Source organism: Heptranchias perlo, chromosome 10 (genome assembly GCF_035084215.1).
Source record: "Heptranchias perlo isolate sHepPer1 chromosome 10, sHepPer1.hap1, whole genome shotgun sequence".
In the NCBI taxonomy this organism is placed as follows: Eukaryota; Metazoa; Chordata; class Chondrichthyes; order Hexanchiformes; family Hexanchidae; genus Heptranchias; species Heptranchias perlo.
In genome coordinates this window covers 48,488,882-48,516,689 of record NC_090334.1, presented here as the reverse complement: position 1 = coordinate 48,516,689, position 27,808 = coordinate 48,488,882, and the positions used below count along the sequence as shown (strand labels likewise).

The 27,808-nt window shown below is 42.6% G+C and overlaps 1 long non-coding RNA gene across 1 annotated transcript in view; it reads right to left on the bottom strand.

Annotated features, from left to right (window-relative positions):
* Nucleotides 1-16,198: 16,198 nt before the first annotated feature.
* LOC137326147 (uncharacterized) overlaps nucleotides 16,199-27,808 on the bottom strand; it is a 49,852-nt gene continuing 38,242 nt past the window's right edge. Inside the window, exon 3 of the long non-coding RNA XR_010964122.1 lies at nucleotides 16,199-20,483. This is a non-coding gene — a long non-coding RNA (uncharacterized lncRNA). The remainder of the gene's footprint in view (nucleotides 20,484-27,808) is intronic.

Here is a 27,808-nt window from a genome sequence, read left to right as displayed (position 1 = left end):
TGCCCATCCCTAATTGCCCTCGAGAAGGTGGTGGTGAGCCGCCTTCTTGAACCGCTGCAGTCCGTGTGGTGACGGTTCTCCCACGGTGCTGTTAGGAAGGGAGTTCCAGGATTTTGTCCCAGCGACAATGAAGGAACGGCGATATATTTCCAAGTCGGGATGGTGTGTGACTTGGACGGCAACGTGCAGGTGGTGTTGTTCCCATGTGCCTGCTGCTCTTGTTCTTCTAGGTGTTAGAGGTCGCGGGTTTGGGAGGTGCTGTCGAAGAAGCCTTGGCGAGTTGCTGCAGTGCATCCTGTGGATGGTACACACTGCAGCCACGGTGCGCCGGTGGTGGATGGGGTGCCAATCAAGCGGGGTGCTTTGTCCTGGATGGTGTCGAGCTTCTTGAGTGTTGTTGGAGCTACACTCACCCAGGCAAGTGGAGAGTATTCCATCACACTCCTGACTTGTGCCTTGTAGATGGTGGAAAGGCTTTGGGGAGTCAGGAGGTGAGTCACTCGCCGCAGAATACCCAGCCTCTGACCTGCTCTTGTAGCCACAGTATTTAGATGGTTGGTCCAGTTAAGTTTCTGGTCAATGGTGACCCCCAGGATGTTGGTGGGGTATTCGGTGTTGGTAATGCCGTTGAATGTCAAGGGCAGGTGGTTAAACTCTCTCTCGTTGGAGATGGTCATTGTCTGGCATGAATGTTACTTGCCACTTATGAGCCCAAGCCTGGATGTTGTCCAGGTCTTGCTGCATGCGGGCTTGGACTGCTTCATTATCTGAGGGGTTGCGAATGGAACTGAACACTGTGCAATCATCAGCGAACATCCCCATTTCTGACCTTATGATGGAGGGAAGGTCATTGATGAAGCAGCTGAAGATGGTTGGGCCTAGGACACTGCCTTGAGGAACTCCTGCAGCAATGTCCTGGGGCTGAGATGATTGGCCTCCAACAACCGCTACCATCTTCCTTTGTGCTAGGTATGACTCCAGCCACTGGAGAGTTTTCCCCCTGATTCCCTTCCTGATCGACATAGCTTAGATGAAGAACTCAGCATAGTCAAGCACAAATCTCCATCTGTACCTGCTCCATGGCACTGAGCATCACTGCCGATACTCAGTACCATTTTGCTATGTGGAGATTGAAGTCATGTTCCTTAAGCTGACCATAGTCGCAAACTTATTGTGTTAACTTGTGGAATTCAAAAGTTCACAGCACTTTAATGCAAATAATGATTTACATTTTCAAATGGTGGCACTGACTCCTGCAGCAATGCATTTACTGCTAGAAGTTCACTGATATTTCCACCTATTATAATTACAAAAATTCTATCCATTATTTCCTTCAAATAATTATTTTCCCTGTTAAATTACTTAAGTTCTTCAATTCTGGTCTTATTTTACAAATGTTTTGCTCTCTAGAGAAAGGCAGGTCACAACACTTTAAATCCACCTATTTAGTACTTATAAAGTGCACAGAAACTGAGTGGTTTGATTCAAGGTGCTTTAAATCTGTTTGTGGCAGTGATCAAATTGGATCCCCAAGTGAAAATGACTTCACATTTCAAGTGCACAGCACAGCAGCAGATGCAATCAGTCAGTTTTTTTAAAAAAAGCAAAATTGTTTCCTTATAATCATTCATCCAGATTGTTAAATATATATTTTAACAATAATGAGCTACAATAGATCCAGAAAATGGTTGTTTTTTTTTATTCATTCATGGGATGTGGGCATCGCTGGCAAAGCTAGCATTTATTGCCCTCGAGAAGGTGGTGGTGAGCCGCCTTCTTGAACCGCAGCAGTCCGTGTGGTGAAGCTTCTCCCACAGTGCTGTTAGGAAGGGAGTTCCTGGATTTTGACCCAGCGACAATGAAGGAACGGCGATATATTTACAAGTCGGGATGGTGTGTGACTTGGAGGGGAACGTGCAGGTGGTGGTGTTCCCATGTGCCTGCTGCTTTTGTCCTAGGTGGTAGAGGTCGTGGGTTTGGGAGGTGCTGTCGAAGAAGCCTTGGCGAGTTGCTACAGTGCATCCTGTGGACGGTATACACTGCAGCCACTGTGCGTCGGTGGTGAAGGGAGTGAATGTTTAGGGTGGTGGATGGGGTGCCAATCAAGCGGGGTGCTTTGTCCTGGATGGTGTCGAGCTTCTTGAGTGTTGTTGGAGCTACACTCATCCAGGCAAGTGGAGAGTATTCCATCGCACTCCTGACTTGTGCCTTGTAGATGGTGGAAAGGCTTTGGGGAGTCAGGAGGTGAGTCACTCGCCGCAGAATACCCAGCCTCTGACCTGCTCTTGTAGCCACAGTATTTAGATGGTTGGTCCAGTTAAGTTTCTGGTCAATGGTGACCCCCAGGATGTTGATGGTGGGTATTCGGCGATGATAATGCCGTTGAATGTCAAGGGGAGGTGGTTAGAGACTCTCTTGTTGGAGATGGTCATTGCCTGGCACTTGTCTGGCGCGAATGTTACTTGCCACTTATGAGCCCAAGCCTGGATGTTGTCCAGGTCTTGCTGCATGCCGGCGTGGACTGCGTCATTATCTGAGGGGTTGCGAATGGAACTGAACACTGTGCAATCATCAGCGAACATCCCCATTTCTGACCTGATGGAGGGAAGGTCATTGATGAAGCAGCTGAAGATGGTTGGGCCTAGGACACTGCCTTGAGGAACTCCTGCAGCAATGCCTTGGGGCTGAGATGATTGGCCACCAACAACCACTACCATCTTCCTTTGTGCTAGGTTTGACTCCAGCCACTGGAGAGTTTTCCCCCTGATTCCCACTGACTTCAATTTTACTAGGGCTCCTTGGTGCCACACTCGGTCAAATGCTGCCTTGATATCAGTGAATAAGATTTATCCACAACTGTTGCATGAGCTGGGTGGGGGGGGGTGACAATTTTTTTTCATTATTTACATAATTTAATTGAGAAAGAAGTAAGTTAATTAGGAAAGGGTGGATTCTTCCAAGACCTTGGGTGGGGGTGGTGGGGTGGGGGGGGGCACCACTGATATATAATGCAATTTGTATCTATACAATTTACAAAAACAATATTTACCACAGTTGGACTTAGCTATAAAAAGGTAAAAGTTTTAATTTAACCGCAACGTTGAAACCTAAAAGTCACCTGTTCAACCCAATTAGATGGCTGGTACTGTAAATTATATTGTAACTCTGAATCTTATTGGAAACATGGTTTGTGCTCACCTGCTTGTGACCTATTTCTACTGCTTACTTTTTTAACAAAAGATGCGCATGCTGGGACTGCTTTTGAAATACGTTCGTTATTTGGGTCTCTAAGTTTCTGCTGTTTGCAGGAGTCTCTTTTTTGAATGTCTGTTTATAAAGGTTTCACTGTACAGCATTTAAATGCACAAATGTTGTAAGATGGCTGCTGATTACATGGAGTGTTAACAAAACGAATCTTGATGCCGATTTCTGCAGAATCTCAATGAATGTATAATTACTTTATGATCAAAACACTAAATGCTGGAACAAACTGCTAACGTAAGAAAAAGAAAAATCTCTAATTTTTATCTTGGTCTATTTAAAATAGTTTATGCTTCAATTTAGTATAAATGAAAATACCTTTTCTTGACTATACAGGGTTTCTTTTATAAGTTACTTCTCTGCAAAAATGTTGCTTCAGAATGCCCTTTAATAACTGGGCACAGTTATGAGCTTGACTCAAGATTATAGATTTGTTTTATGTCTGGATCAGAGCTTCACACAATGGGATTGAGTGCGACCCAGACTGGAATTCTACGTTTGGATCACAATTCCATTTGGCTCAGGTTTAAACTTGTCTTGAGTCAACAGGTATCCTTCACCTTAATGACATATTTCAAATGTCTAAAAGATAAAAAATCATTTTTTTTTCTAATTCAACCATTGTAGGACAATGAAACTGTTCTTAAAAAATCTTCTTGTTTAAGTAGAGGTGTGTGTAGATGCCTGCGTCTGTGTATAGTAGTTTCAAATCTCCAGGGTGCTCTGACCTATGTTACATTGTAACTAGAAGTGTTCTGTGAGATAAAAGGTTCTACAGTGGTTTTGGCATTTATAAAGGATTGCATCATTCCTCATCTTTTTGAAGTCTGCCTTTTGCGAACTTTGCATTTTAATTGGTTTCATTTTATTGTGGATAAAATCTGTTCCTAAATGGGTTCTCCTGAACACTGTTTAAAAAATATATATGCAGATTATTTAGATTAGATACTGTTTCAATGGAAGTCAAACATTTCAGCAATTTGGGCAGTGTGAATTTAGCATAGACCAAAACTAATTTTACAGGATGCAGATCTATGTATTAAGTTCTGCATATGCATGCATTTCCTGTCAAATAACACTTTTGTTTTACTTGTATTGTTCTCCGAGCTTGGCCTCCAAGGTAGGTGGTGTTGTTGCCTACTTACCTCCAAGACATTCCAGCACCTCGAAAATAGCACCGAATCTCTTGAATACTAAAACCTAGCCCCCTAAAGCTGCCTGCCCCCATCCTTCCCCTCCCTACAACCAAACCCTCTTCACTCTGACCCCCAACCTGATCTTCAGACACTGCTGCAGATTCCCTCTCTGCAACTGCATACCCTCCTCTACCACAACCTCAAGACCTAATGTTTCCCCCCTCTTCCCCTGCCTTGCCAAAAGCTCCTTTCTGAACCATTACTAGTTTTGAGGCCATAGTGCTTGAGGTTGGGCCATGACAGGAAATGGGGCATTTGTTGAAAGGGTTTCCCCAGCAGTGAGGAAATGTTATTTATAATAAATGCTCAACAATATTTATTTTCAATATAATAGTTTTCTCCAGGAAAAGGAATGGGTGCTCAGCGTAGATTGGGATCTGGTCACATATGAAATGAATACATTTTGAAAACTTCTTTAGAAAATAGAAAAACTTGGATACCACATCCCAATACTACCAGGACCACTCATCCCCTGCCAACTAGTTCTGACACACCCTCGGACCACCCTCAGTGCTGCAAACCCTAGCATCCTCTCTGATACTACCACATCCTGGGACCTTCGGCTCCCAGTGCTGACAGACCCCCGTATCTCCCCACAGTGCTCCCAAACGGGACTGTGCCCTCTCTATTGTGCCAAATCAAGGCACCCTCTCGCTACTGCTAAACCCCAGGAATCACCCAGTTAACTAAACCACACGTTCCACCTCCAATGTTACCAAACTCCAGGTTTCAAAACCCCTTCCTGATATTACAGAAGCATAGTGCCACCCACCCCCATAACTGCCTCTAGACACCACAACCCCCCTCCCCCCACCACTAATGCCAAACTCCACATATCTATTCCAATTCATATGTTGCCTCCCATCTTCCTGTGTATCCATGGTTTTGTAAAATATAAAAGATAAAAATTAAATAACAAGGAAATAAACCGAAAATAACCGAGGCCACTCATATACGGTTTTCATAGATAATGGAAAGTCGCAGAATTTGATCACTCAAACAGTGATGAAAATGCCAAAATACCATGTAATAAAAACATAATTTGACTTAGTCACCTTTAAAACATCTTACATTTAAACATAGAAATTACAACAACATGGAAACTGGCCATTAAGCCCAACCAGTCCCTGTTGATATTTAACCTCCACATGAGCAGTAGTCCTGATTCCATATGAAACAGTATTGATGTTGCGTCTTAAGACTCTGTCACTTAATAAACCAACAAAATATTGAGCTTTTTGGGTCTGGCATCTGAAGATTTTAACTTTCAATTATTCAACTTTCAAATTCTATAATAGTCCCAGGATGTGTTTGTTAGTTTCTAGTTTATATTCTTCCATAATATGTTGACTGTTATTTTCTGAAAATAATGTAGAATATCAGTGGATAAACCTGCAATGTGGATGGCCTGGCCATTAATACCTGGCATGAAACATAGCTGGCACAATTATATATAAAATTAATTTATTACATTGATACATGACAGTAATTTGAAGACATTAGCTTGATTTTAGGGACAGTTTTTTTTCAGCAGCTTCAACTTAATTTTCTCAGCTTCTGTGTCATCTGAGCCCTTTGGTGAGATTACCCCCTGATAACCACTTCCAGGTGTTTGTTATTCTCTACATAACTTAGTAAAATATGAAGTAGTCCTCGTCAGGTTGACCAGTATAGTACTTCCTGGATTGAACATTATGCTTGCTCCTTTATAACATAATGAAACAGTGCATTACAATTGAGATTCTGGTTTAACCCCTCCCTCTGCTAGAGTTTACAACCTTAGCTATAAATGGAGGGAAATTTAGAGGAAGAGTCATTGCTGGAGTTCCTCCAAGCAAACACCTTGAAATTTTAGCAGAGGCTTGAGAGCAGGTCATCCTTTTTTTTTTATTAGTTCGTGGGATGTGGGCGTCACTGGCGAGGCCAGCATTTATTGCCCATCCCTAATTGCCCTTGAGAAGGTGGTGGTGAGCTGCCTTCTTGAACCGCTGCAGTCCGTGTGGTGAAGGTTCTCCCACAGTGCTGTTAGGAAGGGAGTTCCAGAATCTTGACCCAGCGACGATGAAGGAACGACGATATATTTCCAAGTCGGGATGGTGTGTGACTTGGAGGGGAATGTGCAGGTGGTGGTGTTCCCATGTACCTGCTGCTCTTGTCCTTCTAGATGGTAGAGGTCGCGGGTTTGGGAGGTGCTGTCTAAGAAGCCTTGGCGAGTTGCTGCAGTGCATCCTGTGGATGGTACACACTGCAGCCACAGTGCGCCGGTGGTGAAGGGAATGAATGTTTAGGGTGGTGGATGGGATGCCAATCAAGCGGGCTGCTTTGCCTGGATGGTGTCGAGCTTCTTGAGTGTTGTTGGAGTTGCACTCATCCAGGAAAGTGGAGAGTATTCCATCATACTCCTGACTTGTGCCTTGTAGATGGTGGAAAGGCTTTGGGGAGTCAGGAGGTGAGTCACTCGCCGCAGAATACCCAGCCTCTGACCTGCTCTTGTAGCCACAGTATTTATATGGCTGGTCCAGTTAAGTTTCTGGTCAATGGTGACCCCCAGGATGTTGATGGTGGGGGATTCGGCGATGGTAATGCCATTGAATGTCAAGGGGAGGTGGTTAGACTCTCGGAGATGGTCATTGCCTGGCAGTTGTCTGGCACGAATGTTACTTGCCACTTATGAGCCCAAGCGTGGATGTTGTCCAGGTCTTGCTGCATGCGGGCTCAGACTGCTTCATTATCTGAGGGGTTGCGAATGGAACTGAACACTCTGCAAACATCAGCAATCATCCCCATTTCTGACCTTACGATGGAGGGAAGGTCATTGATGAAGCAGCTGAAGATGGTTGGGTCTAGGACACTGCCTTGAGGAACTCCTGCAGCAATGTCCTGGGGCTGAGATGATTGGCCTCCAACAACCACTGCCATCTTCCTTTGTGCTAGGTATGACTCCAGCCACTGGAGAATTTCCCCCTTGATTCCCATTGACTTCAATTTTACTAGGGCTCCTTGGTGCCACACTCAGTCAAATGCTGCCTTGATGTCAAGGGCAGTCACTCTCACCTCACCTCTGGAATTCAGCCCTTTTGTCCATGTTTGGACCAAGGCTGTAATGAGGTCTGGAGCCGAGTGGTCCTGGCGGAACCCAAACTGTGCATCGGTGAGCAGGTTATTGGTGAGTAAGTGCCGCTTGATAGCACTATCGACGACACCTTCCATCACTTTGCTGATGATTGAGAGTAGACTGATGGGGCGGTAATTGGCCGGATTGGATTTGTCCTGCTTTTTGTGGACAGGACATACCTGGGCAATTTTCCACATTGTCGGGTAGATGCCAGTGTTGTAACTGTACTGGAACAGCTTGGCTAGAGGCGCAGCTAGTTCTGGAGCACAAGTCTTCGGCACTACAGCCGGGATGTTGTCTGGGCCCATAGCCTTTGCTGTATCCAGTGCACTCAGCCGTTTCTTGATATGATGTGGAGTGAATCGAATTGGCTGAAGACTGGCTTCTGTGATGGTGGGGATAGCGGGAGGAGGCCGAGATGGATCATCCACTCGGCACTTCTGGCTGAACATGGTTGCAAACGCTTCAGCCTTGTCTTTTGCACTCACATGCTGGACGCCATCATTGAGGATGGGGATGTTTACAGAGCATCCTCCTCCCGTTAGTTGTTTAATTGTCCACCACCATTCACGACTGGATGTGGCAGGACTGCAGAGCTTTGATCTGATGCGTTGGTTGTGGAATCGCTTAGCTCTGTCTATAGCATGTTGCTTCCGCTGTTTAGCATGCATGTAGTCCTGAGTTGTAGCTTCAACGGGTTGGCACCTCATTTTTCGGTACGCCTGGTGCTGCTCCTGGCATGCTCTTCTACACTCCTCATTGAACCAGGGTTAATCCCCTGGCTTGTTGGTAATGGTAGTGAAGAATATGCCGGGCCATGAGGTTACAGATTGTGCTGGAGTACAATTCTGCTGCTGCTGATGGCTCACAGCGCCTCATGGATGCCCAGTTTTGAGCTGCTAGATCTGTTCTGAATCTATCCTATTTAGCACTGTGGTAGTGCCACACAACACGTTGGATGGTGTCCTCAGTGCGAAGACGGGACTTGGTCTCCACGAGGACTGTGCGGTGGTCACTCCTACCAATACTGTCATGGACACATGCATTTGCGACAGGTAGATTGGTGAGGACGAGGTCAAGTAAGCTTTTCCCTCGTGTTGGTTCGCTCACCACCTGCCGCAGGCCCAGTCTTGCAGCTGTGTCCTTTAGGACTCGGCCAGCTTGGTCAGTAGTGGTGCTACTGAGCTACCCTTGGTGATGGACATTGAAGTCCCCCACCCAGAGTACATTCTGTGCCCTTGCTACCCTCAGTGCTTCCTCCAGGTGGTGTTCAACATGGAGGAGGACTGATTCATCAGCTGAGGGAGGACGGTAGGTGGTAATCAGCAGGAGGTTTCCTTGCCCATGTTTGACCTGATGCCATGAGATTTCATGGGGTCCAGAGTCAATGTTGAGGGCTCCCAGGGCCACTCCCTACTGACTGTATATCACTGTACCGCCACCTCTGGTCAGTCTGTCCTGCCGGTGGGACAGGACATACCCAGGGATGGTGATGGAAGAGTCAGCACCAAAGACCTAGCACACAAGCATCAACAGAGGAGGAAAATCAGGAATAAACTAAGAGGATAGTAGGCACCAAATAAACATGTCCAGTTTGAAACATGCCAATCGTGGCATTTACAAGTCAATATGATCTGTGCACACAAAGATTAAGCTAATCTTCATTAAGCCAGATTAAAATAGATTCAATAACTGTACTATAAACGTACAAAACTAAGGCCGGTTCAGTTGGATTTTAAAGTCCTAAATGCACAAGTTTCATTCGAGAAAGTGAAATGCCAGCATGTTTAGAATTTAACAGTCGGTTGCTAGGATTCAAAATGTCCAATAGGGTAACCTATGCAATCATAAGATATACAAGAACGTGTTGCTCAAACTTGATTATCCTGATTTCCAAGCTTTGTAATGCTTTGATTATATTTGACTAAGTTAGAAAAAAATTTCACCATAAATTCAGAAATACACCACAGCAAACATTACCTTTCGAATATCACATACTTAATAGACTAATTATTTATAAAACCCTAGCTTGTTATCCCCTTCAAAATATCAGCTACTGTAAATTAAAGATGATTGGCTAAGAATTTGTGCTAATCTTAGTTTTGGGTAAGAGCTTTATGACATGGCCTAATGCATCATAGAATCATAGAAGTTACAACATGGAAACAGGCCCTTCGGCCCAACATGTCCATGTCGCCAAAGTATCGGAACATTACAATGGCAATGTTCCGATACTTTTAATAACACAACTTTTTTAAGCCATGTATGTAAATGTCTCTATGACCTCTTGTAAATACAAGCTCCCTAGTGTTAATTTTATTATTCAGTAATCCCCCTGTGGATTGGATCTGCAACTGATTCTGCATGGTTATCAATATAGAAAATCAAATAAGGCACTTGTCTGTTTGTTTATGTAGCAGAATAGCTGAATACACATTGTGCATTAAGCACCCATTTAAAGTCTGAAAACTGCAGTATAAAAGAAGCTAACAGCCATCACCCCATTATATAATGGTACCAACAGCTAGAGGACTTTCTTTTTAGACGCACCTAACATATGTGCAAAATAAAGAGAAATACAACCTCATGTTTCCATTTAGAAAATGAAAATCATCAAAATTGACTTTTTAAAAATAGTATCTCCTCCCACCCAATAAGGTGTAAAGTGGTTTCAACAACGTTCTATGAATTTTATTAACCTTCACTTTTTGATTATTGTAATCACTGATTTACTTACTGAGCATCCATAATAGAAGCCAAATGACTCTCACAATTTCCACTTCTGCTTCATATCCATCGCTTCAGAAGAATAATGTTTATATGTCCTGGGTATGGCAGTAGATCAGCTTAAATGACTTGTCTGAATAGAGGAATTAGGGGGAATCAATACTATTAAAGTGCACATTCAATCTTATACTACACCTTATTAATAGTTTCTTCAGGGACAGCATGAAGATCAACTTAAACATATTCTTGACATTTTTAATTTGTGCCATCTGATTTTACAATGTTTAGTAATTTGGTTAAATGTAGCCAAATGTAGAGTATTTAAAGGATTTGCTTCAATAATTAATAGTCTAATGGATCTGAATGTCGAACGGCCAAACTAGCAGTATTTAAAGGGACCACTGCAGGCTGCTCAGAAAACATAACTAAGTTTTTTTTTAAGAGTTTTATTTTTAACCGATTTTCTTTTAGTCAGGAGGAACATAGCTCCACAAAACTCATTTTGCCCGCTAGTGCCTGCACCCGCTCCTTTAAGGTCTCCCTGCCAGCTGAACAAGGATGAGCAACTGGATTTCCCACAACACCCAAATGTTGAGCTGCCTGTTAGCAGTCGTTTGGCAGGGGCAGCTCTCCGATATTATTGAATTAGACCTGATTGTCAAAATTGATTGGGCCTCCTGCGGGTGACATGGGGCGGGTAGTGTGCTCACTCTGCCCACTTGATGATTTCAGTAGGAAGAATGAGGAGAGGCAATATAAACTAGAGGGCACAACTCTAAAAGGGGTACAGGAACAGAGATCTGAGGGTATATATGCACAAATCGTTGAAGGTGGCAGGGCAGGTTGAGAAAGTGGTTTTAAAAAAGCATATGGGATCCTGGGCTTTGTAAATAGAGGCATAGAGTACAAAAGTATGGAAGTCATGATGAACTTTTATAAAACACTGGTTTGGCCACAACTGGAGTATTGTGTTCAGTTCTGGGGACTGCACTTTAGGAAAGATGTGAAGGCCTGAGAGAGGGTGCAGAAGAGATTTACTAGAATGATTCCAGGGATGAGGGACTTTAGTTACGTTGATAGACTGGAGAAGCTGGGGTTGTTCTCCTTGGAACAGAGAAGATTGAGAGGAGATTTGACAGAGGTATTCAAAATCATGAAGGGTCGAGACAGAGTGGATAGAGAGAAACTGTTCCCATTGGTGGAAGCGTCAAGAACTGGAGGACATAGATTTAAGGTGATTGGCAAAAGAATCAAAGGTGACATGAGGATAAACTTTTTTACACAGTGAGTGATTAGGATCTGGAATGCACTGCCTGAGGGGATGATGGAAGCAGATTCAATCATGGCCTTCAAAAGGGAACTGGAACTTGAAAGGAAAAAAATTTGCATGTCTACAAGGATAGGGCGGGGGAGTGGACTAGCTGGATTGCTTTCGCATGGAGCCAGCATGCACTCGATGGGCCGAAGGGCCTCCTTCCATGCTGTAACCTTTCTATGATTCTATGTATGCTCAAAATGAAAATTGCTTCCTATGTGTCCTACAATCTCTTGTTTGTCTCTTATTCACTGATCAGTTGTAGGAAATGTGACATTGTGTCCAAGTCACCACACAATTAGAAATGCCATATTATGCTGGAAATCCTGAAATAAAATCAAAAAATTATTGGAGATGCACAAGAGGAAGGACAGGTTAGTCTGCTGTATATTTCCTGCAGTTTCTATCTTCTTTCCTTACTGTTTTTATTTTTAAAAATGGCTATTTTTGAATGGAGATCAAGAAATAAAAGCTTTTTGTAAACCTACAGTTCTCAACCTCACTTCTTGCTCCTAGCCCCTAACTCTGCTTTGGAATCAGGGTGAAGGCCCATGAGACAACCTGTTGCATACAGTAATCATTAGTGCTATTTATGCATTCATCCTCTCGAGACCATTTTCAATATGATATCGAAGTTCATGACTATTTCCATAAGGCACCATTACTCAATACTTTCTCTAAAAACAACCAAAGCAGCACAATCAAACAATTAGCTTGAGACACACCAAAAATGGGTTATACATTATCAGTAATATTAGGGGTGATTTTAGCCCTACCCGCCCAGTGGAAACCTGTGGGCCTCGCTCACTGACATCCCCCACCAATCCTGCAGGCTACGATTCTAACCTGCTCTGAGTAGACGAGAAGGACACCCACCAGAAACCCCCTTCTTTAAATATGCAGACTTCATCAGGGTCGACTGCTATTTTATCCAGAGGCCTAAAGGAGGAAGCTGTTGTGGCTTTCTTCCTTTAGGACTGAGTCAGAAATGGGGGAAATTATAATGGGGATCAAAGAAATAGCAGAACAATTAAACACACACTTTGGTTCTGTCTTCACAAAGGAGGACACAAATAACCTCCCAGAAATGTTAGGGAACCAAGGGTCTAGTGAGAGGAAGGAACTGAAGGAAACCGATATTAGTAAAAAAAAATAGTGCTAGTGAAATTAATGAGGCTAAAGGCTGACAAATCCCCAGGGCCTGATAATCTACATCCCAGAGTACTAAAGGAAGTGGCCCTGAAAATAGTGGATGCATTGGTGATCATCCAAAATTCTATAGACTCTGGAACAGTTCCTACAGATTGGAGGGTGGCAAATGTAACCCCACTATTTAAAAAAGGAGGGAGAAAAGAAACAGGGAATTACAGACCAGTTAGCCTAACGTGAGTAGTGGGGAAAATGCTAGAGTCTATTATAAAAGATGTGATAACAGAACACTTGGAAGGCATTAACAGGATTGGACAAAGTCAGCATAGGTTTATGAAAGGGAAATCATGCTTAACAAATCTACTGGAGTTTTTTGAGGATGTAACTAGTAGAATAGATGGGGGAGAACCAGTGGATGTGATGTACTTGGATTTTCAGAAGGCTTTTGATAAGGTCCCACACGAGGTTAGTGTGCAAAATTAAAGCACATGGGATTGGGGGGAATATACTAGCATAGATTGAGAATTGGTTGACAGACAGGAAACAGAGAGTAGGAATAAACGGGTCTTTGTCCGGGTGGCAGGCAGTGGCTAGAGGGGTACTGCAGGGATCAGTGCTCAGGCCCCAGCTATTCACAATATATATCAATGATTTGGATGAGGGAACTAAATGTAACATTTCCAAGTTTGCAGATGACACAAAGCTGGGGTGGAATGTGAGCTGTGAGGAGGATGCAAAGAGGCTCCAATGTGATTTAGACAAGTTGGGTGAGTGGGCAAGAACATGGCAGATGCAGTATAACGTGGATAAATGTGAGGTTATACGCTTTGGTTATAAAAACAGAAAGGCAGATTATTATCTGAATGGTGATAGATTGGGAAAAAGGGAGGTGCAACGAGACCTGGGTGTTCTTGTACACCAGTCGCTGAAAGCAAACATTCAGGTGCAGCAAGCAGTTAGGAAGGCAAATGGTATGTTGGCCTTCATTGCAAGAGGATTTGAGTGCAGGAGCAGGGATGTCTTACTGCAGTTATACAGGGCCTTGGTGGGACCACATCTGGAGTATTGTTTGCAGTTTGCATCTCCTTATCTGAGGAAGGATGTCCTTGCCATGGAGGGAGTGCAACGAAGGTTTACCAGACTGATTCCTGGGATAGCAGGACTGACGTATGAGAGATTGGGTCAACTAGGCCTATATTCACTAGACTTTAGAAGAATGAGAAGTGAACTCATTGAAACATAAAATTCTAACAGGACTAGGTGCAGGGAGGATGTTCCCGATGGTTGGGGAGTCCAGAACCAGGGGTCACAGTCTCAGGATACGGGGTATGCCATTTAGAACCGAGATGAGGAGAAATTTCTTCACTCAGGGTGGTGAACCTGTGGAATTCTCTACCACAGAAGGCAGTGGAGGCCAAGTCATTAGATGTATTCAAGAAGGAGATAGATATATTTCTTAATGCTAAAGTGATCAAGGGATATGGGGAAAAAGCGGGAACAGGGTACTGAGTTAGACGATCAGCCATGATCATTTTGAATGGCGGAACAGGCCCGAAGGGCCGAATGGCCTACTCTTGCTCCTATTTTCTATGTTTCTATGTTTCCTGCCTGGCCAACCTAGCGGGAACGGGAGTTTGGCAGAAGAGTCACAAAAAGGTAAGTCTTCTGATTTCCTTTTTACTTGTGGGGCCAGTAGTATTTCTCCAAGCCCACAAGAAAAGTTTAGGCCTCCCTTGCCACAGGTGCCCGCCCCCCCCCCCCCCCACAACTGCCAGATCACGAGGCACCCAAGAAACCCCCTCCCCGTGACTTACCTGAATGCCGGCCAGTGCCACTAGCCGATTGCTTTCTGGCTGAAACCTGACAAACTAAGCAGATGAGGCCCGGCAGTTAAAATCTCCTGGGCCCCTCACTGCAGAGGTTGGGGTGGTCTGCCGCCTACCTGATTCCCGTCCCGAGTTAAAATTGGGCCTAGAATGTTTGGAAAAAAGGTCAAAGGACCAATGCATATTCTGATGGTGCACTGTTCTCATTTTTTTTCATACTAATTATTTCTAATTCTTGGCAGGGGTTATCTTTCAAGAAATATAAAATGTGCCATATACATCCGTAGTTACCCAATGGTTGGAAAAGTGGGGGATGGGGGGGAATAACATGGTTTTAAAAAAAACTTTAAAACTCAAAAGAGAAAAGGGGTTAAAAGAAAGTAAAACTCTAACGCTTCAGTGGTCCTGCAGGCAGAATCTCTAGAAGTATCAAAAACTACTGAGATCTGGTGTTAAATAACACCAAACACAGGGCTGTTAAAACAACAACTGGTATAGTAGTTTGCAAATTCACAAAAAGAGCTGTGGAACCCCAGAAAAATAGCATAAACAGCATTTACCCCATTTTCCCAGGGTTTCCACAGCTTTTCCACCAAAGTTACAGTGGACGAGCAGGAGAATCCCTATAGAAATTCACTCCCCTTTTAACATTTTGCCTTTAATATTCCCCCTTTTTCAAACATTCTGTAACTAGTTGTGCAGAACCAATTTTCAATGCCTCTCTTGAATAATAATCCCTGCATATACACCTATAGCCTCGGCGTGCTGGTGCCCAGAGCTCTAGCCTCTGAATACTGGGTTGACATCCAGTGGTACTTGCGTCCGTTGGGAGTGGTGTGGCAACTGTCCATTGCATCTAGCCGGTTCTCCTGGTAGGGAGATGTGAGCCAGACTAACAACCTGTCCACGTAAACTGGGAAGCAACCCAAAGTTAGATGTGCTGCATGTAAAGCAGTGGGAGAAATGGTCTGCCTCGTGCCATCAGGCACAGAAGAGATACACCTTTAAGAATTGGAAACTGTTAAGATGAGAAACTAAATGAGCATACTGCATCATTAGAATGTGTCCTCTGTGGTTCTGTGCATCACCATAATCCTTCCTCATGAAATACCACAGCCTGTTTTTATAAATGTGCATTTATCCAATGAACCAAATCCTACTGAATAATACTCATGACTTTGTTGCTCATGCATTATTTAGTCTGCTCCACTGATAAATATATGCAAATAGGAGCTCAATATATATCTTTGTGAGTGTCCATATGTGTATATAAGCTATGATATGGGTTTCTACTTACTCCTATCTTTCTTTGTGATAGGAATAAGACATAATCCCCAATTCATCACTGATATTACACAAGAAATCTACTTTGAGTGGATGCCATTTCTTAAATGTTATTTTTTTTCAAAGGTGAACTACTTTTGTCCTAATGACAGATTACGGGAACTGCATCTTTAATGCTAATTAAATACTGTGGTAGAAAAGAGCTTAACTCACTTTCCAAAGTATTTACACAAAGCTTTCCACATGAGAATTGATTCATTTGAAGTGTAAAAAGTGCTGTGTAAACAAGGTGATACACACACAGGTGGGCTATGCTGCTGTTTTTATTTGGGGTGAGGTTATACACCACCTGTGAAAGGAACAAAAGATTTAATAGTTATGTGGATAGAACACAAACAGAACAAGAAACCCACAACAGCAGTGAATGTTTTCATTGGAGAAAGATTGGAAGACAGTTGTCTTTTTCTGTGTAAGTCAACTATAAGTTAATATCCAACTCCACTAAAGGCCTATTAATTAACCCAAATCCCAATCCACCAAATTTTGGGAATTTAGTGTGCCACTTGGAGGCATTGTCATCGGGAATTACTGGCTTGTGAGATGTAATAGGGATATATCAAAAATGGCAGCAGTTGTGAGAGTTTGCTGTCATTTTCTCTGTTTTTTGTACTATGAGGTATGAGCACATTAGGGTTGCCAACACTGGGCGTATTCCTGGAGATTTCATCACATGACCTCTCACCTCCAACCGCTCTGCCCATTCAAACAGCCTTTTTTTTCCCATCTCCAATATTTTTATAACTAATAAACAAGTATTCTAAGCCTCCGGTTGGGAAGAGAAGTCATTGGTTGAGATGCTCCAGCCACAAATGGACAGGTAAGAGTGGAACCATACAAGGGAAGTCCTACAGAGCTGGACAACAGAAGAAAGAAGTTGAAGATGGTGTGGTCAAATGTGTCAAAGGCTCCAGTGTGGTTGAGGAGAGAAAATGTACCGTGATCACAGACAGAGATAATGTAATTTGTTACTTCGGTTAGGGCCATTTCATTGTTCTGGGAAGGATGGAAACCTGGTTGGAGGGTTTCAAACAGGGATATACAGGAGAGGTGGACTTGGATCTAGGAGGCGACACCTGTTTAAGGACAAATGCTATGTACATTTGTGGCAGTCTTTGGAACTCAAATTTGGAATAATCTTGGATCTTTGTGACACCAGGAATGTTAACAATGTGTGGAGTAACCTGATTCTGACCTCAACCTTCTGAACCAGTATTCAAGAGTACAAACTCCTCCTGTCATGTACGTATCTTACATACTTGTTTAATTTGTGATTCCTAACTCCCACAGTCAAATTTGTCTGCATAATCCATTACACATCAAACATCCTTTCATGATGGAAGGCATGCTGATTTTGTACAAATGGAAACACTCATGCATATCTTCAATGCACTAATTACAAAGATTGCTTAGTGTTCGTTGGTACATTTCTCCATTAAGTCACTGGGAAATTTCAGCAACAGAAAACAGATAAGAGTGCCTAGTTCATTGAAGCCAAAGAACCTGTCATTATGCAATGCACAAGACAAAAGGAAATGAAAGTAAATATGTTAGGAATGTACTTCAAAATGGCCTAAATTTAAAGTTTATTCGCTTAATGTGAGAATGAAATTGCTTTTATTCATACTGTGATCAAATTGACAATTCCGAAGTGCATCATAAAATATTTATTTAAACTGCAACCCAGGTTTAAACCTGGATCCCAAAGGAAGGGATATATTAATTCTCAGCAGCAAAGTGGATCATTGTTTGAAACACCTTTTGCTTTCATTTGGGGTGCTGAGTTGCAGTGATACAGGAAGTAGTCACAGTGGGAGTGACCTCGCTGGGTTCCTCTCTTGCCTATATGATCATAGCCAGAGGTTCTTTAGCAATAGCTTCTCTTCATATCCTTGGCACCATCACTTTGAGAGTTCTTCCTATTTGCATGCTGCACCTAGACAATATCATCTGCAGGTATGGGGTCAGGTTCCACCAGATCTACTTCTCCAACAGCTCTCTTGACCCCTCCACTGCCTCTATGTTGTCAGACTGCTAGTCCGACATCCAGTCTTGAATGAACCACAATTTTCTGAAGCTAAAAGTTGGGAACACTAAAGTCATCATCTTCGGCCCCTGCCACAAACTCCGTACCCTTACCACTGAGTCCATCCCCATCCCTGGCCACCTGCTCAGGCTGAACCAGACTGCTTGTAATCTTGGCCTCCCACTCGACCGTAAAACCAGCTTCCAACCCCATATCCTCTCCATCACAAAGACGGCCTACTTCCATCTCTGTAACATCGCCTGCTTCTCTCCTTACCTCAGCCCATCTGCTGCTGATACCCTCATCCATGCCTTTGTCATCTTGAGATTCAACAATTCCAATGCTATCCTGGCTAGCCTCCCACTCTCCGTAAACTTCAACTCTTCTAAAACTCTGCTGACTGTATCTTATCCTGCACCAGGTTACTCTTCCATTACCCTTGTCCTCACTTTACTACATTTACTCCTGGTTCCACAATGTCCAAAATTTAAAATTCTAATTTCCCCATTTAAATCCTCCATGGCCTCTTCCTTCCTTATCTCAGTAACCTCTTCCAACCCCCTTCCCCGACTGAACTCTCCATTCCTCTGAATGCAGCCTCTTTTCACTCCACTATTGGTGGCTGCACTTTCCGCTGCCTACGCCACATGCTATGAAATTCCCTTTCTATCCCACTGCCTCTCCACCTCCCCCTCCTCCTTTAAGAATCTTCTTACAGCCCACCTCTTTGATCAAGCTTTTCGTCACCCCTCCTAATATTTCCATCTTTGGCTCAGCATCCAATTTTTTTTACACCTCTGTGGATCAATGTTCCCTCAATTTTTTTCAGCCATGTGCAGAATGAATTTGGGTTTGTGCACCGATATAAAGGCTGTGTGAGCCACCATAAAAAAAAATCACAACTTTGAATAGAACATCTTTTTAGAAAACACTTTTCAGGGTGTATAACAAACAGAACAAATGTACAAAATAATGGATAATTGTAACAAGGCGAGCTGTCGAGGATTTTTAATTAAACAAAACTGGTTGTAGAAACTGGTAGATACTGTCCACTGATCCTGCGGATCTTGGCCCTCGTTAACAGTTTAGCTTCAATTGTTGTTAAACAGCTCTTCTGAAAGCATTTGCACAATTCTGCTAGCTCGCACAGAATATCATGCAATGCCTCTATGATGATACGGTAAGTAGAGTCTGAGAGTTTCTTCAGGCAATACTTGGCAACTGGGCCATTGTTTTCTGTTTTCTCATGCTCAAAGTATTGAAGAAGAGCATCGTAATTGCACATCAGAGCACTAGCAGCAAAATGTCTTGATAGCCATCTCACTTCATTTGGAGGTCAAAAGGACACAGCTTCGCATTCTGTGACATTTGCAATTTTCTCAAATTATCCTTTTCGAACTGAAGATCTGCAGAAGTCTGTATAAATGGTTCTCAGCAGTGTCTCTATTTCCTTTATCATTGGTACTTTGTTCCAGGCATCATCTGTTCCCAAATCTTTTCAATGGGCCACAGTGTTGCTCTACTTAATGTGGAATGGACTGCTTAAGCCATGTGGCAATGCTGTTGTTTTTTCCCAACATGAAAGAAGCACCATCTGAAGTGAAAATCACCATTTTCATCATGTCCTGCTGATTCAGAGTGTAGAAGTCTTTGATAGCCGTTGTAATAGCCAGTGCATTGCAAGAAGATAACTTAACAATTCCACCGAACACTGTCTTGTGCACTGCAGAAGCCACTTCCCTGAATTTGAAATAAATGATAAGAACCTTGCTGACTGAAATATCCATGGTCTCATCAATAATTAGTGGATGAAATAAGGATTGTCGCATCTCCGACATAATTTCTGCATTGACGACACTGTTGATTGATTCCAAAAATTCAATGGCATAGTTTTTGCTACCCCAGCTCGCTGGTACCTGGAGATATTTAGCCATGTGGTCGTGTATATGTTGCACAGAGTGCATGGAGTTGTTCATTTTTACTCCAAGCAGTACATTGTCTAAGAGAGTCTTTATTTCATCTGGCTTCGATCACTGTCTCGTCGTCAGGTCCATTCTATTTTCTCTGTCAGCAGCAGTTTCTGTTAACATTTTCTGCAACTCGAATCCCAGTGGGCGAGAATTTCTGTTTCTAAGAACAACCACAGCAGATTCATGTGATTTGCTTGATAAATGCCTCTTCATATAGTCTAACTTCCATCCGTCTTCCCATTTCTTGCCAGTGGAGAAATCACCTGATATTTTTGCTCCAGCACACATTTTGCAGATCAAGCCCACATCTGCACTATATTGGAATATCTCCCTCAGTTGTACACGGATCTTGCTTCTTGATTCATGAGATTCCGCCTCTAAAATTTCATCCAGCTACGGTTCTTTGAATGCGAGACAGGATTTCTTCTTAGCACTGGCTCCATTGTTGGAGCTAATCATCGCTGATGCTATTGCCTTCCGCTTAAACATGGGTATGACGGTGTGGTGTTGCAGTGACTCACAACTCCTGAGCTTTTTGTTGAATCAGCCGAATGACTCTGATTCAAAACGAAATAAATCGTGTGCAATCAGAATTTTTAAATTGAATCAGAAATACAAAACAGCTGTCAAATCAGTCAGTATGAATTTGGGGATAGGGAACAGTTTAATTAAAGCTCCCTCCCGCACCCCCACCCCCCCAGCCCCAACATTGAATCCTCAGCAGGGTTTTAAAAAATTATTGCATTACTATTGCATATCTTGCAGGTCTCATTAGTTTTGGCTGCCTCTATGTAAGGCAGGGAGCAGTTTGGTCATGCACACTGTGCACCAAACCGCTCCCTGCCTTACATAGGGGCCCAACCCAACTCAGCCCAGCCAGTGCCCCCAACAAAACTCAGCTCAGCCAGTGCCCCCAACAAAACTCAGCCCAGCCAGTGCCCCCAACAAAACTCAGCCCAGCCAATGGCCCCAACAAAACTCAGCCCAGCCAGTGCCCCCAACAAAACTCAGCCCAGCCAGTGCCCCCAACAAAACTCAGCCCAGCCAGTGGTCCCAACAAAACTCAGCCCAGCCAGTGCCCCCAACAAAACTCAGCCCAGCCAGTGCCCCCAACAAAACTCACCCCAGTCAGTGGCCCCAATCCAACACAGCCCAGCCAGTGCCCCCAGCTAAACTTAGCCCAGCCAGTGGCCCCAATCCAACTCAGCCCAGCCACCAGTGCCCCCAATGATTAGGCTTACACACATGAAACCACACCGCAGCAAGAATCAGCATCTTAAGTACAGCAAAGGGTAAAAGCAATCATATACCCATAAACACCATCAGCACACACTTCACTATGGGTAATCCTAAAATTACAAAATCTAAAATAATAATGGAACGCCAAGTTGATTGCATGCCAATAATATACCTCAGAATTCAGACAATGCTGTAATCTACAAGAGTAAATCAGGAGTGATTGTAGTTACAAGAGTGATATTTAGATAATCATGAATCAAATACCTATTATGCTTTTTTTTATATATATATAAAAGATAAACACTGTTGGGAAGGGGGCTTTGTTAGCTGTAGTTCCTGGAGGACACACACAAGCAATGTATCATCGATATTCGTGCCCCAACACTCAGCCCAGCCACCAGTGCCCCCAACGATTTAGCTTACACACGTGAAACCATACCACAGTAAGAATCACCATCTTAAGTACACCAAAGGGCAAAACTCAGCCCAGCCACAAAGAGGCCCGACCTCCGCCCCAACTCCCCAGTATAAACTAAATGGCAACATTTTAAAGGGGGTGCAGGAACAGAGGGTCCTGGCGGCTCATGTACACAAATCTTTGAAGGTGGCAGAACAAGTTGAAAAACTGTTTAAAAAGCCTACGGGATCCTTGGCTTTCTAAGTAGAGGGATAGAGTACAATAGGGTTTGACATAGTTCACTGCACAGACCCCCTCCACAACATATTCTCGTCAGTGAACTTTATGTATTGGATTTGTCTTCTGCGAGCCTTGTCGTAGCCTGTGTAACTTCGGCAACGGCTACAGTTCACACCACATATACCCTGCAGTGGCCCCCTTTCCCCCCGCGGTTTCGTCGTTGGCCATTTCTTATCCCTCTTTTGCTGGCAATCGGTGCCATTATATATCTATGGTAGTCATGATGTGGAGATGCCGGTGATGGACTGGGGTTGACAATTGCAAACAATTTTACAACACCAAGTTATAGTCCAGCAATTTTATTTTAAATTCACAAGCTTTCGGAGGCTTCCTCCTTCGTCAGGTGAACGATGTGAAAATGAAATCCTCGAAATGAAATCGCATTTATAATTCACAGAACAATGCTTGGTGAGTACAGACAGTTTTTTCAACTGCCCGGGCAGTTTTTTCAACGGGCAGTTGAAAAAACTGTCTGTACTCACCAAGCATTGTTCTGTGAATTATAAATGCGATTTCATTTCGAGGATTTCATTTTCACATCGTTCACCTGACGAAGGAGGAAGCCTCCGAAAGCTTGTGAATTTAAAATAAAATTGCTGGACTATAACTTGGTGTTGTAAAATTGTTTACAATTATATATCTAATCATGGGAATAACTTCCATATGTTTGCTGAGAACACCCAGCTGTACCACTCCATGCTGCCCATGATTAATTATTACATCGCGTGCCCCCGACCCCTGCCCCGACCTCGAACTGATGTTCCCTGGTGCGCACAGAGCCGGATCCGATACCAAACACAGGCAGTACCACGAGAACGACCAGGGCCTGCGAAACCCCAGCACGTGCACCTGCTAGATATGATGATCCAGCTCCTGGGAGTCCTGGCCCAGGTTTGGTGCGTGTGCGCGGACGGAGTACCAAAGTGCGCGGCACACAACGGAGTGCTGCGCAGTCACGCACGCGCGCAGCTTACAGGGAATGGTGCTCTGAATGTTTTTCTATGTTAAAGATACTACATATGCAATTTATTGTTATATATTGCTATGTATATATTCAGTCACGCCTCTTCATTTCCTATATGATTAAATTAAAGCATGAATACAATGCCTTTGGCTCTTTCAGGGTGTTTAGTTTTTCATTTGTTTGTACTGAATTTTGTTCATTGGATTGGCTTTTCTGCACTAAATTATTTCTTATTGTAAGTCCACTAAACTGAACAGGAAGTATATATTGATTTATATCTTACCATTATAGCAATACAATATGTGATAAATACCTTTAAATTAGTTTATCAAGTATAGACCAATTTTGATAGGTTAATTTGGAAAAGATTTTAAAAGTCTTTTTTGCAGTATCCTACAATGTAAAATGAACCTCTTACCATCTGTTCTTACTATTACAATCTTTATATTTCCATGAATGTTGTGTATAGAGGAGCATTCCTGGGTTTGAATATTGTCACACTTTTTTATGGACTCTTACTACTTGGATACTTTAGTGCACTGTATCGTGGATAAAATGTTTTACCAACTGATGGTTATTACTTGTCTAAAACCCCTGAGAGTTTTTAAGATTAGTGAGACTGTTTCTAATGCTGTATCAGCTTGAGGCAGGTGTGTGCTCTGAAATGTATTTCTGCTGCAGAAATGAGCAGAGTCTCTGATAGAAAGTTAATTCAGCACCTGGAAAATGTTGGCTCAGAGCCTGAAAGTGACTTGTTCAGCAACTTTTTTGCTTGGCAATACCCTTCATTTATCATTTGTGTTTCTCTTTGTTCTCTGAGGCACTGTAATACGTCCAAACCTTTGGCTTTTTAAAACTTTATACCTCGAATAATGGTGCCGACACAACCAGAAATTTTAGACAATAGAAAACATAAGGGGGAGATGTTTCTGGGTTTGTAACCCTGGCTCGTTGGATTACCTGGGTGCAGCAAATATTGAACATTTGGGGTGGGTCATAGTGTACACATGTAAAGGAACCCGCCTGATTTTCCGCTTTTTGATGCGCACAAATGATTCAATGTTCTTGAGTACAGATCCAGGAAAATATCCCCTATAATGCTTATGTACATTTTTCATAAGGTTGTCAAACCTTACTCTGCTGAATAGCTAGGGAGCTTGCATAACAACCACCATGGCATGTTAACGGTTAACATCTCTTCATTGATGCATTAAAATTGCTTGTTCTATAGCATAATTTAACAAGACTGGTTATATGTCCAATGAAACATTTCAGTTGGGATTAGGAGCATTTTCCTTTCTGTGGGTTTTATTTATTGGGCTAGATCCTATCCTTACACATATTCTGACAGAATTTCAGGTAACTAATTCTGTTTATTGTTCCCCTGCTACCTCTGGATAAATTGATGTATGTTTGCTATCTTTAGCTGTGAAATAAGAGGCACAATGAGTAGAAAGATAAGTGGCCCTTTTGTAAGAAAATGATGTTCCACCATGTGATTATTTCTGACAGATTGATGCCTATTAGCTTTGAGGTCCTGCAGAATCAGAGTTTCTGTAAGTCGCACCTATGGTGTCCCAAGAGGAAAAGAAGAAAACTGGAGCTACATCCTGTTGGCAGTCCTCAACAGAGCTGAGGGGTGCACTCACACAACTCGTTCAAATTATGAATTTACCTATTGTCGGGGAGTAGAGCTTTAAGTTCCTGCAAAGTAATTTACTACTATTTGCTTGTGAAGGGCTATTCTGCTTAGTAAGTCAAGGATATCAGACCAATGACACTGAGTTATGGCAATTTTTTTCATCAGTATGAAAGACCCATAACTCATGAGTGCTGTAAGCAAAGTGAGTTCTGCTGATCTTGTGCCAGGGAGAATGCCAGGGAGAATATCTCACCAGTGACGCACTGGTGAGATATTCTGGAGACATAAGGATAAGCAATCTGGTAGTCCAAGCAGCAAGTAAATTTGACTTGCAATTGAAATGATGATTTTCCTCTTTCCTTTTCCCCTCCACCCCCGAACAAAAATCAGGCAGAGAACACACTTAATGTACCCAGCCTGATATATTTCAGGTTCAGGTCATTTTAATAGCACCAGGCTCCGTCTGTGCAGGAACTGTGCTTCCAAACAACACCCGTCTTTATTTGACACTTAAAAAGAGTGTACTACTTATAATTAACAGTGATGCAAGTACAGCTTTTTGTAGATGTCAGGTTCAATTATTGTCAAATAGGTGCATGATATATACTTTGGGGTTTCTCTACCAAACCCAACTTAATTCTGCACCCATGCTGGTCCAAGTATTCAATCCTGTAAAACCACCAGCACCTGTGCATCACACCAAAGGCTCCCAGTCAAAAGCAGGTCGTGCATTTGTGGTTCCTCAGCAAAAAATGTGTAACAACGGCAGCAACTGACCACTATGATTCATTTTTTCTTCTTTAAGCTGTGGTATTGTAGAATTCACTTCCTCAATCTATTGTGGGTTCTATACCTGATAGTACTTTTCAGAGTTTTAAGAAATTAATAGATGTTTATTTATTGGACAATTAGTTACATCTGCAGTTCATTTAAAAAATATATATTCTTTTCTTTGTGCTTATTAATCAGGTGAAGGATGTTTGGTGGTGGGTAATGGAACATTTTCATTTCAGGCAGCCAGTGTCAGTATCTAATGCTAAAGGGATCAAGGGATATGGGGAAAAAGCGGGAACAGGGTACTGAGTTAGATGATCAGCCATGATCATTTTGAATGGCGGAGCAGGCCCGAAGGACCAAATGACCTACTCTTGCTCCTATTTTCTATGTTTCTATGTATCGAGCACTCCCAGTCAGGTATGATACAGCCTGATGCAAAGTAAAACCCCTTCCAATGACATGCTTCAGCCCCAACCTCCAAAAAGCATCCCCTACTGCACCAGTGTGCCATATTTCCTATACCAACTGTTCTATAGCCTGTCTCTGGATGTTGACAATTAGTTCTGAATTAAGGACAGTTAAGGACACACTCTAGGATCTGGATTTGAGACTGCCCAAACTCATTTCACATAGTACCTTCCCAGCAAGCAGACAGGGGAGAATTTCATCCTGTTAGTCACTTCATTTTTGTTGCTGTGGTTGGTATCAGCGTTTTTTAAAAAGATAACTCACTCTATTTTTTAATAGTAAGATACTTTTAAAAGAAAATTATACGAACGGAAAAAAATGATGTGTTGCTGCCTCTGAAGGAGTTCAATTGACTCATGCAGTATGGTCATCCATTAATGTCGGTGATCTGCCCTCAGCCCTAATGTTCATAAAAGCCAAGGATCTAGAAATACTGTAGGAAAGGTGGGTTTCCTGTGAGCAGTGGTATTCCAGTCTTCTACAAATTACTTTGCTCTGGGTATTCTTCTATTACCACAATCACTGGAAATTATACTTTCCGAAAGTTGCCCTTTAATTGAAGATTGGAGTTTCCACTGCCAAGAAATGCAATTGCGTTCATTTAATTTTGGATATTGTTGAACACATTGTGGGCCTTCAACATATGATTCCTATTAAATGCCTGAAAATCATATATTGCCAATTTTATAGGTCATGTACTATGGGAAGGTTAAAATAACTAGGGGATGCCTTTATAATATTGATTGTGCAATAGTGCGTTTAGTATAAAACCTCTCTGCACTGGTTAGTAGCAGCACATTCTGGCTGAAACTAAAGCTATTAGTGTGGTTTGTTTGCTATAACTATAACTGAGTAGTCACTGCTAGGCAGCTTTGTGATCTTTATAGAGTGATTAAGTTGATTCCCACTTTTTGGGGACTGAGTTGTGATGAAAGGCTCAAGAGACTGAACTTATTTTTTACTGAAGAAATGAACACCGATGAGAGACATGATACAGACCTTTTAATATAATGAAAGGAATAGATATATTTGAAGTACCTTTACCAGTTCATACCCTAGAGTTAACCAGATGGAGCAGGCTCAAAATGAGCTATAGTGGTGCTACTGTCGATAAAATTAAAAGTGCTCTACTATGACACTTCCAATGGCGACATATATACAAATTTGAACCCCGTTACCCTAATCTAGTTAGGAGTTTGCCAAAGCCTAGAAAAGATTTGTCAAGAAAAGTCAAGCAGTGAATCCTATTTTATGATCCCTAGATGTGAGAGATGAGACTTCGTCAGGACCGAGCTTCAGTTGTCCTCCAAGAAATGCCTGAATCTGAAGGCCCATTAAAATCTACATTATGCCAGCTATACAAATTATATGCAAAATTTTCTTTTAGTTTGCTTTTGTCCGTAATGTGTCTTAGTGCCTAAGTCTAATACAAACATCAGTCGCCCTGTTGCAAGTGTTGGTCAGCTTTGAGTTTGGATTTTTTGCAAACGGGGGCAGGATTCAAGATAACACAGAGTACTCCAGAGATAGGGGAAGCAATGTGGAAACCTTTGCTGCCAGCAGTTTTGTGTAGACTTTTTGTGTTTATGCAGAATGTTGAGCTGGTCCTATGTCAGCTGTTGTCTTTCTGGTTTAAAATAAAGCTTTGACTTTCTACAACATCTACAAAATTTGCTACAGTGTGTGTAAAAGTGTGATTGGGAGAATAGGTATCAAGTTGACCACACAAAACCTAATACATTACAAATATATCATGGGAATAATGATTCCATGTGTTTGTTTACCAAGATGGAAGAAAAATGCTGAATTCAGTCATTCCCGTGCAGAAGAAAGCAAGCACATGAAAGTTAGTGCTGCCTAGTCAGCTCAGTCAGCAGCAGGTGTTGTTCTGTGCACCAGGGAATGGTAAAATAGATGAATGGAGTTAGAGAGTAAAGTACTGGCCAGGCTGGATGGAGCTTGAACAGAAAAAGCTGGAAACACACAGCAGGTCAATCAGCATTTGTGGAGAGAATGCACAATCAAGCATTTGGGCTCGAACACTTCAGGAGGCCTACTGAATGTTTCCAGCTTTCTCCGTTTTCATTCCAATTTC